Genomic DNA, 14,547 nt, shown 5'->3' with positions numbered 1-14,547 from the left:
TAAAGATTAATCTTATTAACTAATAATTTTTTGATTCAAGTGAAACTAAGATAATTTTAAGTAATATCTCATATTTAAATGTTGTCATAAAATAATTATCGTTTAAAAAGTTATTAAAAATAATCAGTCAAATTTTTAGATAAACGTTCATTATTAAAAAAATAGTAAATACTTCTCATTATCGACATAATTAAAAAAAATAAGTTGATTAAGTAACACATCTTTATTGTTAGTCTCATACATCTATTTATATACACGTTTATATAAAAAAGACGATTTAAATATAATGATAGAGATTTTTTTACTTAAAATAATTATAATCAATTAGTATATATTTTTTAAAATTAATTATTATAAAAGGAAACATTTTTTTAATTATATGATAATTGATAACTGACTACACAGATAAAATCAGCTAATGATACTAATCTACATGTTCCATGATATAATCTCTTTCTTTTATGATGAAGGAACACGATTTGATATTCCTCTCTGTCCCAGATGGTTCCTCCTTTGGCCGAAACTCTCAAAATGAATGTTGATGGCAGCTGCTTATACCCTTCTCTAAACATTGGCACTGGAGGTGTGCTCAGAGATCATCACTCTTCTTGGATCTTGGGCTTCTCGTCATATGATTATCAATGCAAGGGGATGCTTTGAAGGCTGAAACGTTGGCTCTTTGTCATGGCTTGCAGTTAGCATGGAATAATGTTGTTAGCAATCTTTGTTTGGAATCTGATAATCTTCAACTTGTTGAAATTATAAATTCCAAAGTTTATCTTCCTTTCCACCAATATGATTCTCTCTTGTTGGTGATTCTAGACTACATAGAGGGACGTCCCTCGTGAAGCTAATGTTGGAGCTCGTCAACTCCTTTTTGTACTTGGGATAATCCTTCCCCTCAAATATATACCCTCGTCTCGAGGGATCCATATCACCTTTTAGTTGTGTGTTTATTTTCTTCTTTTTCCAATGAAGTAAAAAATATGTCTTTTCTATTTTATTTATAATACTCTTAATCTTTCTTTTCTTATAGGTGATTTTAAGTATTGAATAAAAACATCAAATCTTATTATTTTTTATAAATTTTATATTATCACCCACAATTAAATAAAAAATAACATGGAATTTATTTATAATTTGTTTTTGTGAAAACTCTTTAAGAAACATTATTTTTTGTGTAAACCATCGTTTTAGTCTTTGATAGTGTAAAGCACAGTGATAATGGTTTCTAAAAGTAAGAAAAATTAAAATAAAGCCTTTTTGCTGCCAAATAAGTCATAAACTTAACAACATTATCACTTTAGTTCTTAAAAGTATGTTAATATTATTACATAAGTAACATAACTTTTTAAATTTTGGACTAAGGTGTGTGATTGATTCCACTTTTAGGAATTATTTTCGAATCTATCCTTTTACAACTGAGGATGGCTAGGAAGACCATTTTACAACTGAACTCTCTCACTGTCTAAATAAAAGTGGCCATTCATCCAGCATACAATCTCAAATGTTGAGCAATCATAAAAAAAATTATAATAATTTAATAACAAGTGGATTATCAGGTAAGGAACATAACTTGGTTGCATGCAAAATGATACTTCAAGAAAGGACAACACGTAATACACATTTACTATTTGTAATTGGTTGCATTTAAAAGGGTACTTCAAAAAAAGACAACCCGGTTGTATTGATCCAAAAGACAATGCCTTGACATGTTTGGTAACAACCATTGACTATTGAATTCAAGTGTAGGATAAATAGAAAAGACATTTTATCATCACGGAAATCAGACATCACACTTGTAGGCTTTATGTTTGTTTGCGTTGACCATGTGACAAAATCTTATTCATCAATTGTTGTCTGACCCTTATTTCTCTTATTGTCGCGAATGTCCTTTAAAGTGAGGTTTATTTGGATTTAATATATATATATATATATATATATATATATATATATATATATATATATATATATATATATATATAGATGATAGAGGATGTCAGGTGTTATCATATGAATGAATTGAATGAATATGTTGATAATGAATATTTGTTTGTTTCTTAAATCTCTTATGGATTTGGATTTTTGTTTATGTTTTGCTGTGATTTGAAATTTGAATTGCATACAATATCCCGCACAAATTGCATTCATTGAGAAAAATATAGCTTTGTGAGACTTGTTAACAAATCCTCTTAGAAGGAAAGGATATCTCTTCAAGATGACGATTCTAAGTTAAAAATCATCTTAAAATGATACACTCTTTAAAATAATTTTTAAAGAACCGATCTTAAAATGCATTTAAAAGAAAAATATTGAGGATTTTAAGATGGTTGTTTGAGGAGATCGTCTAAACATTCTAAGACGATTTTTTAGAGAACTGTCTTACAATGATTTAAAAAAAAAACCATTTAAATACAACAACACACAAAATAAATGAAGACTTAATATAATCTTTTGTTGTTCTAGCGACAAGTCATCCATGCATTGGATAAAAAAAATTGTATTTCTCTCCATTAATGAATTGGTTGACAATTGCAAATGATCATAATCACACTGCAATGGCACAACAACATGTAAACACAAACTAAATATAAAATGACAAAAATAATTTCTATTAGAGAGCATAAATCACCCAAGTGACTGGATTATCAGGTTCCATTCCAATATTGTCATAAAGGCACTGATGAGGGCAGAATTTAAAACTTTGATTTGATATAAATTATATATGAAGCATTATCAGAGTTGATTACAAACTGAGTAAACGACTTACAAAAATAATACAAAGCTAATCAATACACTTCCACACAATAATATGCATGAAAAAGTTATTAATCTTAACGTCAATAGCATGTCTAATTCATTCTTAATTGTTGTGCTAACAAATGTGACTTACTATTACCATTCTAATTCACCATGAAAAATGTGTTTAACAATCATTTCGAAATTCCAATCAACTTACTTCTTAAGATTCAGTAAGTACATGCATTCCATATTAAAAAAATTAAAAGAAAAAAAACAATAATTCATTATATGAAGGACTATATGGTCAAACCCACTTAAGAGAAAGACAATTTTTAGAAAAGCTTACGGGTCAAAGATATCCCCCATGATAAGTTCTTCTCCCTCAATCTATTTCACAAGACAGAAAAATAAGAAATCAAGTGATTCAACTTAAAGACAAGACATCCAAAAAAAATTACTACTCCTCTCCAATAAAATTATTGTTGCAATAGAGTTCCATGAATGAGTCAGAAAGCTTCAAGGCCTTTAGAGCTAGAACACCTTGATCAGACCTTGATGGATCATATATTATGCAAACACGACGTCTAATATTCTCCTGAAAAACAATGTCATGTTTGCAACAAATGGTCATTTACCAAATTAGATACTTTTGAAAATATTGTTTTCGGCCAAAAAAACAAAAACAAAATAATGCACAAAGTATTGCATCCAATAAACTAATTTTTCTATTGGAAATATCAGAAATCATCATCTGCAATTTATAGTAAGCATGATATTCTAACATCAAAACAATAATTTAGTAAGTCAAGATAAAATAACATTAACTTTTTAGTCTAAATACACCAATATTTGAGACTGAAATAATATTTAATTATTTTAGAATAGCAAGTTGAATATAATATTTAGGTCCTAAGAAAATATTGTGTGGACCATTTTTTCATATAGAAGTTTATTAAAATCAAAGCATGTAATATTTATATGTAAATTCAACGTTAAGCAAAGGACTTTTATATGAATTAGATTAGAATGTTGAAACAGTGACTTAAATGATAGCTAAAACATTAAATATTTGATATAATTATAAAGTAGATCAAATTCAAGATAAGAAATAGTGTCTAAGAGCAAAAAAAAAAAAGAGTTTGAGTTAATGGATTGGAATTAATCCATTTGGTCATATACAATGTAAAACAAAATTGTGGTAAAAAATATTAACCGGATTATTAGATATACTATAATAACACAAAAGACAAGTCCCAATCAAGTTGATCAATATTATAAGGGACTGCCGGGGGGGGGGGGGGGGGGGGGGGGGGGGAACGGGGGCAATTTCTTTTTCTTAACTGTAAACATTAAGAGCCTTAAAATCCTACTGGTGGCGGCTACCCCTAAACACATACACCTGGTTTCGCTCCTGATTAGTATAATATAGTTATCATAAAAATTAATAAGTTAAATTTATTTTATATGTTGAATTATAATTAGGTAATAATGTAAAATTATTTTATTTACAGTGTATAACTTATTTTTCAAAATTTTGAAACTTAAGTGTTTCTGAACTCAAATAATTGGCTAGGTAAAATTGTGTTAACTTGTAATATCAAAGTAATTTGTCTTCATTAGTTAGTAGTTTTAGAAATTGTGAAGAGTGAAAAAAGAAAAATGGGAATTAAATAATTATCATTGATTGAAAAGTGATGATACACAACATACAAAAGGTACACAACCTATTAAAAAAATAGTATACAAAAGGTAGCAAAATACTCTTAATTTATAACCAAACTCACTCTAATTATAAAGTATTTTTCTGACTAAAGGAAGAAATATTACATGCACTATAAGAAAGTGAGGGTGGCCAAGGCTCCCATTGCTACAAATAAATCTGTCTTTGACCATTCCCTCATAGGACTAGAGTACTAAGAAAAAACCAAATCTAAGGCCAAAATGCCTGTGCCAAAATCTTTAGAGCTTTTTAAAATAATGCAATAGAAAAGTGGTTCTCACATGCATGCATGTAATTGCTACCACTACTGATAAGATGAATAGGGGAAGAAGGAGCTTACTTGAATCAATGGTAGACCTTGGAAGAGTAACCAAAATGACAAGTACAAAATAGAAGACCAAATTGAAGAGGAAATTGATATGACAAGTACACGAACTAATGCTTTTATCTTTTTAGTTCATGCTAATAAGACTTTGACAAGGAAAATGATATGATTTAGTTTGTGTACATTGTCAAATATTGATACAGTTGTTACCTGATACCAAATGGAAATTGCAAGCACTACAAAAAAAAAGGAGAATGACTTGTCATGCAACTTGGGACATTAACACAATGATACTCAATAACTAGATAAATGCAAACACTAGTCCAACTAATCTATATGGTATGTTTGTGCCTACACTACTTTGATCCGTTGATGACTATAATCATCAAGAAGAGAATGGTTGAAATTTGATTAAAGCTGATAATAATCAAAAGATAGCAACAATCTATCAAATAAAGAAATAATAGTGAAACTGACCCTCTCACAATTCGGCTTGAAGGTGTGGTATCAAAAAATGAAATAGGTGCCCTGAAAACTTATGTGATCATTCCAAGTAAAAGGCGTTGAGAAGTTTCCACAACAACAACAACCATCAAAACAGTCTTTCCCAATATGAAGATGGAGCCACCAAAAGATAAAAGAGCAAATGTTCTCATAAGTTGTTTGTTGTTGACCCTGCCTTTCTGCAGCTTACAAAAATGAGGTCTGCAACTTCCAAGAATTCCAATTGATGGGTAGCATAAATCTACATCACAAGTTTCAGTTAAAATCAGAGATAATTTTAGTTAAGCTATATCTATATCACAAGTTTCATAAATGCTGAAATAATAATAATAATAATTGTCAAAAGCACCTAGACTTCTTTAGTTTTTAATTTCCTTAATCACACCATTATATCAATGAGTAGGCTAATGAAAGCACCACTGAATATTACCTTAACAAAAAATCCCCCCCCCCCCCCAAGTATAATGCATTAAGCTGCCTAAGAATAAGATATTATCATAATTAGAACAATATTAAGTGATCAGGACAAGGAAAACCTCCAAATAAGATACTAGATCATCTTTATAAGATTTCCCAAATTCTAACTTCAAGCATTTAGCTGAGGATCAAAAAAATAATGTTGCTACAAGTTTAAAATATTAGGTTGAAGCTAAAGGCGAAATATATTTATAAAGTTTCCAAAATTCTTACTTAAAGCACCAGATGAGTATCAGACAGAAATATTGTTCTGCATTATACCTTAACATCCAATGGCATGCCATGAAATAGACGAGCACCCTCAGGTAGAGTCCAATTGTACAGAGAACAAGGTAAGAACAATACTGAACTACCCCTAATATCTTCAAAGAAAGCAAGTGCTTTGGCAAACCTGCTAGCGTCAAAATGAGGTTTTGACATCCCAACCGAAGCAAGAGCTAACTAATCACCCAATATGCGGGAAGCATTTCTATATTTTGTGATGCAAACTTTCAAGACATCTTGTAGGAAAAAATTTTCCGAGCAGAGATTCTCAAATTAAATTAAAAAATTGTATCAAAAAAATACGAAAGAGAAATTAAGAAAATGGAAATTGAAAAAGATTTACAAATTTTCAAATGTTTAGTAGAGAAATAGAATCCATAAAATGTTCAATAGATTTTAAATTGGATAGACAGTATAGAGCAAGCCTTGTTACTAACCTTCCATGCATTGGTCATATTCCCATAACAAAGGCAAGATTTACCAACTAAAAGAAACAAAGGCAAGCAACTACGAATAGGCTATCCTTGCTCACCAAAACAAGCCACTATATCAAATAACAGAAAAATCAATACACAAATATTTCCAATTAAAAATTTCCTAATAAAACCTAATTATGAAATAGATGAAGTCAGAGTAAAATTAAAACTAATTTCCAATGTATTTGGCGCGAAAGAAGTGTAAAACCTCCCGAAGAATCCGCCACCAACTGACTTAACTACATCAAGAGCAACCAATAAAATGACGCACTGAATTGGAAACACAAACCATAAACATAGAGCAAGAAGGAAAAAAAGTTGCAACGCAAAATCAATAACAAATTGGATTTACAGTGAATAGATTAAAGGGAACGGAAAAAAACCTTCACTAGAATCATGACCGCGTAATGGCAGAAGAATGAAAGACGCGGGTTCCTGCTTGACGGAGAAGAGCTCGAAGTGATCCAAAGTGAATTGCTACCGAGAGGTGTCAGTGGAGCTAGGAAGCTGCGGCTGATGGTGGTAGTGGTGGTCGTGGTCACCCTGTGCAGAGATCATCGTTCCGGCAAAGAGGTGCGACGAGAGAGATCTCTCGCAAGTTTTGGGAACCCTAGAGGTAAGAATAGAGAAAGACATATTAAAAAAAAAGAATATAAAGCGCCATAGAATATAAAGTGGGAGCTGCATATTAAGAAAAAGAAAAACATTCTAAGACGGTTTTTACACAACCATCTTCGTTGAAAAACTTGTATTTACAAAATTGGTACCGCCTTATATACTAAGATGATTCTTGATGAACCGTTGTCATTTCACTGTCGTAAAAAATGCTTTTTCTAGTAGTGTGAGTTTTATGTGCAGTAAAATATGTGTTAATATTGGTAGCAACCTCAATTTTGGATGGGTGTTTGTGATATGCATCTGTGGGATGAATACAAGTTGGATTAGTGTTTTGACAGGGAGGATCTAGTTGAACATATAGAGGTCTTGCCAAGGTAGCAGACAAGTGAAGTATGGTGTACTAACAGGGTTCATTAGCTGCAGTGGAGGTATTATGATAGAATATGGATGTTTTACAAAGGTTAAACAAGTTTATTTTGGCTTACATTTTGAAAGCTAGAAGGTTGGGATGTTTCACGCGTTCTTTGGGAACAAGTTTTGGTAGCGTTGATTTCTATGTTTGGGTGACCAATCATCTTATATTGCTGCCTATAGGTCAAATGATTGTACCTAATTTTCAACTTTCCCCTCCCTCTACCTTGAAAATTGCATAAAACAATTTGGTTTTGCTTTTAGTTTTAATTTTCAACGTTGCATTGGCTTTGAGATTTTTTGCACTAGCTTTGAGTTTTAGTTTTAATCTAAAAATAAAAATATAGTAACTAATTAATAGAGAAAAAGGGAGGAGAAGGAACCTGATGGTCAAATTATCGAGGAATAGGATTAATCTTCAGCAATTCAACTTAACAAGCACAAGCGCCCCACTATCCACAACTCCGCAACAACTTCTTATTGATCTCATTTTGTATGAATATTGTTTCCAGCTTTATATAATATTCCTTACACCAGTTCTTCAAAGTCAACACCATCATGTATGGATAGAGTATTTGATATGTATTGTATCAGAGGTCACTGCAACAAAGAGTATAAGAAAGGATCAAAGCATAGAATAAAATGAAAGCAAAGCTTCCCTAAGTTAGAGAATGGTTCTCTAGACTCCCAATTTCATTCCAAATTTTCCATATCCCTACCCTACAATGATTTCCCCATATAAAAAATTCCCCCTCTAATTTCTCACTCCTCTAACTAACTTTATTCCCCTCCCCCCTCACAAAGCACTACAACACTAATTATGAATGGACGGTATTGCCCTCTTGGGCCTATGTGTAAAGCTTCTAAGGTTTCCACTATTGGGCTGATTCCTATCAATACTATCTACTACAAAATTGGCATTGTCCTCAAGGCTAAAAAAAGAAACTTAGTCTGAATCAAAGTTGCAAATTCCCAAGTGGCCTCCTTCACTAGTTGAAACTTCCACAAAATGAGTCATTCTTGCACTAGAGCATCGAAATGTTGGACCTCATGAGTTCATCCACTTCCATTTATGGGGGCAAGGTAGTGGCTCCAAAATCGAGTTTCAGAGAACATGTAAGTTGCAAAACATAAAAAATCGGGTAAATATGGGGAAAGGATGCAATTGTAGTTTGTAGGCCACCTCACCACTGCACGAAATAACTTGATAGGGGTCAAAATAATGGGGTGACAACTTAGGATTGATGCGGCAAGCAACTGATCGTTGGCGATGAGGACGTAGTTTAACATAACTCAGATTGCCCTCAGCATAGGTGACATCATGACGATGAGAATCAACATACTTATTCATTGTTTGTTGCAACCTATGGAGATGGAATTTCAGGGGTGAAGAGCCTCATCACGATCTATCAACACTGTGGCTACAAAATCAACTTGAGTCTTCCCTATTGCTGAATGTGAAGAGGTATTATACCATAATTCCTCCCATGACAGCCACAAGTGTCACTTAGTAGGTTGTTTAGATTTGATACAAAGGAGGAAAGTCTCCAAGCAGCGGTTTACCACCTTTGTTTAACCATCAGTTTGGGGGTGATAGGAGGTACTTATTCTCAAAGTTGTCCCCTGAAGTCGGAAAAGCCCGCCCTAAAATTTACTGAGGAAAATAGGGTCTTTATCACTTATAATTAACTTAGGAAATCCATGCAACTTGGCCACATCCTGTATGAATTTTTTTGTTATATTCCTTGCTGTAAAAGGATGTCTAAGGGACAGGAAATGAGCATATTTTGATAAGCGATCTGCCACCACCAATATAACTTCATATCCTTGTGATTTCGGCAAGCTTGTGATAAAATCCATAAAGATATCCTCCTAAACGACCTTCAGCAACAGAATAGGTTGCAGTAAACCAACAAAGGACATGGCTTGATATTTATTTTTTCTAACACATGTCATAATGGCGAATGTAAAAAAATTACATGCAAGTCATTTATATATTTTAGTGAAACCAAAATACCTTCTAGTGACGGTGTCATGGAATTCATTCGACAAAACATGAATCAAATCGGAATTCTTAGAGCGAACTAATCAACCCTTAAAGAAAAATAGCTTATCCTTAAGAGTATAATTAGGCATGGATGAAGGATTTGTGAATGTATGTGTATGAAGGTTTTGATGATGCCAAGACAAAAGCAACAGAAGTTTTATTTCAAGTCCAAATCAAGACCAAGAAAACAAAGATCAAGAAGAAAGCTAAGTCTTAGTCTATCTTTGTTAAAAGAATCTCTTAGTGATTGCAAAGGTTTGGCCTCACAACATAAGTCATGACTCCTTAATACATAATTGTGTAATCGGTTACCAAAGAGTTGTAATCGATTACCAGTGAGGAAATTTTAAAAGTTACTCTGAAAAGTCACATCCCTTCATAAGTTTTTGAAAAACTACCAAGGGCCTATAAATATGTGACTTATCTACGAACGTTTTTAGAGTTTTTTAGAACCTTATTATTTTATCCTCTCAAAAACAAATCATTGGTCAAACACTTGCAAATCAATTAAGGATTCTTCTAAGAATTTCATTTTGTATCTTCTTATCTAAAAGAGAGAAAAACACTTGTACTTTCTATAAAGACTTATTGAGATAAAGAGGTTGTTTGTCTCTTGAATTGTGAGTTTCTTGAACACAAGGGAAAGGAATCCCTCTGGTGTTCAGAAATTGTAAAAAGGATTTTTACAAAGTTAGTGGAAATCTCAAGTGGGTTGCTTGAGGACTGGACGTAGGCACAGTAAGTGACCGAACCAGGATAAACTGAGTTTGCATTCCTCTCTTCCCTATCTTGATTACTTTATCTTGCATATTTTATTTATCTTGCACACTTGAAGCATTATGTTGATATAACTTTCATCTTCATCTTCAATATTCTTAACATATAGATTTAAAAGGGGATTTAGAAGTCAATTAAACAAGAAATTTTTTAACTTAATTCACCCCCCTCTCTCTTAAGTTATTAAGGTCATTTGTCTAACAGAATTGGTGTAAAGGCAAATATCACAAGAATGGAGTTGAATTGTGATTTTTGCTAAACTTAAAAAAATTTCAAATACAACAAAGATATCGCCTGTTGAAGTAAAACTAATTACTTGCATGTAATTTTTTAATAAACAAGTAAAACATCAAATTTTCGTAGGGCAGATCAGATGATAGTTTCATATCTTTGTAAAACAAATAGTTTTTCAAAACCAAAGATCAAATTCAAAACCTAAGTCAGTTCAACAAGTTACAAGTATTGATCACTGTTACTTCTGGCTCCTTAACTCAAGCTCTACACCAAGCTTCTTACAACTAGTATTTTTTGTCCTACCAAGTCATTGCTAGCTCTAACACAAATCAAAAGATTTGTTGCTTTGATTGCACAATGATCTAACACTTTATCATCTTATAGATGGAAAAACAATTTTAGCACTTAGTCTTTTCTCTCAAGATGAACAAATTGTTTTGAGAGCTTTTTTGAACTTTACAAGAATTTACACAAAAAGCTTTTAACAAATTTTTTTTTGATAGTGAGCACTTCATAACGTACTTCATGTCTTCAAAGCTTCAAGTATATATAGGTCCCCTTCAATCAAGTATTCGTTGTCTCTAAACGAACATATTTCCTCTCTTAAGCTTGCGTCTAAAGAATGTAGTCATTGGAGCATTAAATGGGTGCATTAAATAGGTGGAATTCTTCATGTTGAGAAACCACTCTTCATCGCTGGTGTGTTGAACACTACAGCAATAAACCACTTCCTTTTGCGTTAAAGCATGTCTATGCAACAGAGCTTTTCTTTTGATGGTGATTGAGGAATTTCAGAGCGTGACTTCATTCATTCTTCACAAGATTTGACAAATCCTAGAAAAATGTCTCTTCAAGGTAGATCTCAAACACCTAGTATTAAATGAAGTCTTAAATTTCATCTGTGATGTCATATCAGATCATGATTCCATCTTGTTATCATCTAAAACATCGGATGCAGACATTGCAAAACATGTTTTGTTAGCGCATAAGATGTAGATTTTAAGCTTTGCATTTGTTTACATCTAATCAAAATAATTAAGGGTCATGATCCGTCTTAAGACATAAATGTCTTTTCACTTAAAAATTGGATTGCAAGAAGTCTCACAAAAGGACGACTAAAGCAGTATCTTGTTATACTTATGCCTTGAGTTTGGGAAAATCCACCCAAAAAGGGCTGATGGAGATGGTATTGAGTTCAATTTCAAGCAGCTTGCGAGACAAGGCATCAACAACCTTGTTCTTGAGTTTAGGCTTATAAACAATCTCAAATTGGAACCCTAAGAGCTTGGATAACCAACATTGTTGATCTTTGGTTGTGATGCATTGTTGTAGAAGGTGTTTTAAACTCCAATGATCAATATACACCTTGAAATTGCAGCCCAATAAGTAGTGACGCCAATGTTGAACAAATAGCACAAGTGCCATGATCTTCTTCTCATAAACTTACTTGGACAAGGTTTTATCTGACAATGCCTTACTAAAATAAGCAATAAGGTTGTGATCTTGCATGAATACATCCCCAATGCTGTGGGTTGAAGCATCACACTCAATAAAGGAGTCCTTGGTAAAATCTAGAAGAGCAAGAATCGGGAAGGTGACAAACACTTCTTGAGATGCATAAAGGCTTGCTCCTGTTCTGATCCCTAATAGAAACCATCCTTCTTGGTGAGCATGCTGAAAGGCTGGGCAATCTTGCCATAATCCCGAATGAAACGAGATAATACCCGATTAGACCAAAGAATCCATGAACATCCTTTCCTATAAGTAGGACTGACCAATCCGGAATTGCTTGCACCTTTGAAGGGTCCAACTCAACACCATTTTCCGAAATAACATGTTCTAAGTAATCAATGGAGGACAACCTAAAAGAACATTTTTTGCAATTAGCAATAAATTGATGACAAGATAAAATTGAAAACACTTCAGCAAGATGAGAGAGTCAATCGGGACTATATATTAAAATATCATCAAAAAAGACCAAAGGGCATGACGAGATACTCCTAATGATCATTATGTGTCCAAAATGTTGTCTTATAGATATCTTCCTCTTGCACTTGAATTTGAAGGAAGCTTGATTTGAGATCAATCTTGGTGAAAATCTGAAATCCATGTAATTAATCTAACAATCCAAGACGATGGATGACCTTGTTCAAAGCTCGCAAGTCCATACACATATGCCAAGTCTCATCTTTCTTCTTGACAAGGATGATTGGACTAGAAAAAGGGATCACAAAATGACGAATGACACCCTGTGACAACAATTCTTGAACCTAACATTCAATCTCATCCTTGTGGTGGTAGGCATATCAGTATAGGCGGACACTCACTGGTTTTTCCCTGAGAATAGGATAATTAAATGGTCGTGAATGCATTTTGGAGGAAGCCCCTATCGAGGGTGAAAAATATAGTCATGCTGGTCCAGAATTTCCTATAATTTAGGATGTTCGAGGACAAGGGTGTTGTGAGAATCCAATTCACATAGCGCAACTGGTTCCATGGCAGCTCCTTGAGTAATGCCTTGCAAAACCAAAGAATGATGATCATCCCTGATATGGTACCCCTACAAGGTAATAAACTAATCCTCATATTTGAAACTCATCATTTTCTTAGTCCAATCCATAGTAGTACAACCATAGGTGGTGAGCCACTCTATCCCCAAGACCAAGTCGAATCCCCCCAAATCCAGCACATAGGCACTGACCTCAATAATGTACCCACCAATTCTGACTAGTTGAGCTTGGCAAACCCCTTAGGATAAGCAATGACTACCATTTCTCGAGCAATAAAGTTGTGACTGGTGCCACTATCAACGAGAAGAAGAATCGGATAACCTGCCAATGTACCTTCAAGTTTAATGGTTTTGGATCGTGCTAACTCACAAGGATCCAAAGCACGATAGTCTAGAGCGAGGCAGGCCATTTCATGGTTGTTGGAGACCAGTGAGTCATCAGAAACGGGCTGGGGTTCGTCACTCAGGTTATCTTCTTCCTTAATGAGTAACCGAAGATGTTTATCGGGAAAAATGTGAGTTAGGCCCCAATTATGGACACATTTGAAACAAGTACCCTTACTATTGTAGTCCATCAATTCATGGTAAGAGAGATTATGAGTACCTTTGCGGAAGGTTGAAGCATAGGATTGGCACAAATTGGATCTAAGTTCTATATATGTTGGCCTAGTGGAACCAGTAACGGACTAGGTTGGCCTACCTCTCTGAGTGATACGAGCACTGCCTTGAGGGGTCGAATTCAAAGAAGAAGAATATTAGACCAGAGTTACGATACGCCAGCTGAAAGAACCATCACCAAAATGGTTGGAACAGTTGAGCTTGTGTTCAATCAAACGTGCGACGAAGATGAGACAATGGCAATTTGGGGGTTCGAAAGCCAAAACCTCCATTCGATTATCTCACGTAAGTCGCTAAGGAAGACACCCATATATTCCTCCTCCAACTTAAGCTACTTTTTTTTACTTTTTTATAAGTTATCAAGATATTATTTCTTTCAAATTGGTGATTTATAAATTTATTGATTTCTGTGCACATATTTTATTGAGACTATTTACCGAGGTGTAACTCTAAATCTAATTAGAGAACAATATCAACAGTACAGATGATATTGTATCTAAGTTTTTTTCCTTTTTCCCTTTCATCAGAGGCATCAAACAGGCAACGTTTTATGAACAAATGGTAGGAGTGGCACCATTAGTTGGCGATGAAACTAAAGTACCATAACTCGTGAGAATGTCTTGAGGAAAAACTTTTTTGTTGTGGCTTATATTTGGTCACTTTGTTAAATAACAATAACAATATATTTCATGACGTCTATCTCTTATAAAGAAATGCCTGACTGGACACAAGTCAGTTTCTTATCGTTTCTATTTCTTTACCCATTTTATTTACTATTAAAATGTTTTTTTTATTGAAACTCTTTCATAAACTATAGCATGACCT

The 14,547-nt window shown here is 33.5% G+C and overlaps 1 long non-coding RNA gene across 2 annotated transcripts; it reads right to left on the bottom strand.

Moving 5' to 3' along the window:
- Window positions 1-2,907: 2,907 nt before the first annotated feature.
- Window positions 2,908-7,138, bottom strand: LOC114389025. 2 transcript variants are annotated; one of them, XR_003661685.1, is made up of 4 exons: window positions 6,892-7,137; window positions 6,030-6,747; window positions 5,265-5,532; window positions 2,908-3,337 (listed from the first exon to the last, which is right to left on the bottom strand). It is a non-coding gene; the product is annotated as an uncharacterized LOC114389025 (long non-coding RNA). The 2 variants fall into 2 exon arrangements; XR_003661686.1 differs by lacking the exon at window positions 2,908-3,337 and adding an exon at window positions 4,067-5,023 and having other exon boundaries at window positions 6,892-7,138.
- Window positions 7,139-14,547: the final 7,409 nt, after the last annotated feature.

This window comes from Glycine soja, chromosome 16, assembly GCF_004193775.1.
Source record: "Glycine soja cultivar W05 chromosome 16, ASM419377v2, whole genome shotgun sequence".
In the NCBI taxonomy this organism is placed as follows: Eukaryota; Viridiplantae; Streptophyta; class Magnoliopsida; order Fabales; family Fabaceae; genus Glycine; species Glycine soja.
Note: the sequence above shows the minus strand (reverse complement) of the source record. Positions and strands in the feature narration are given on the sequence as shown.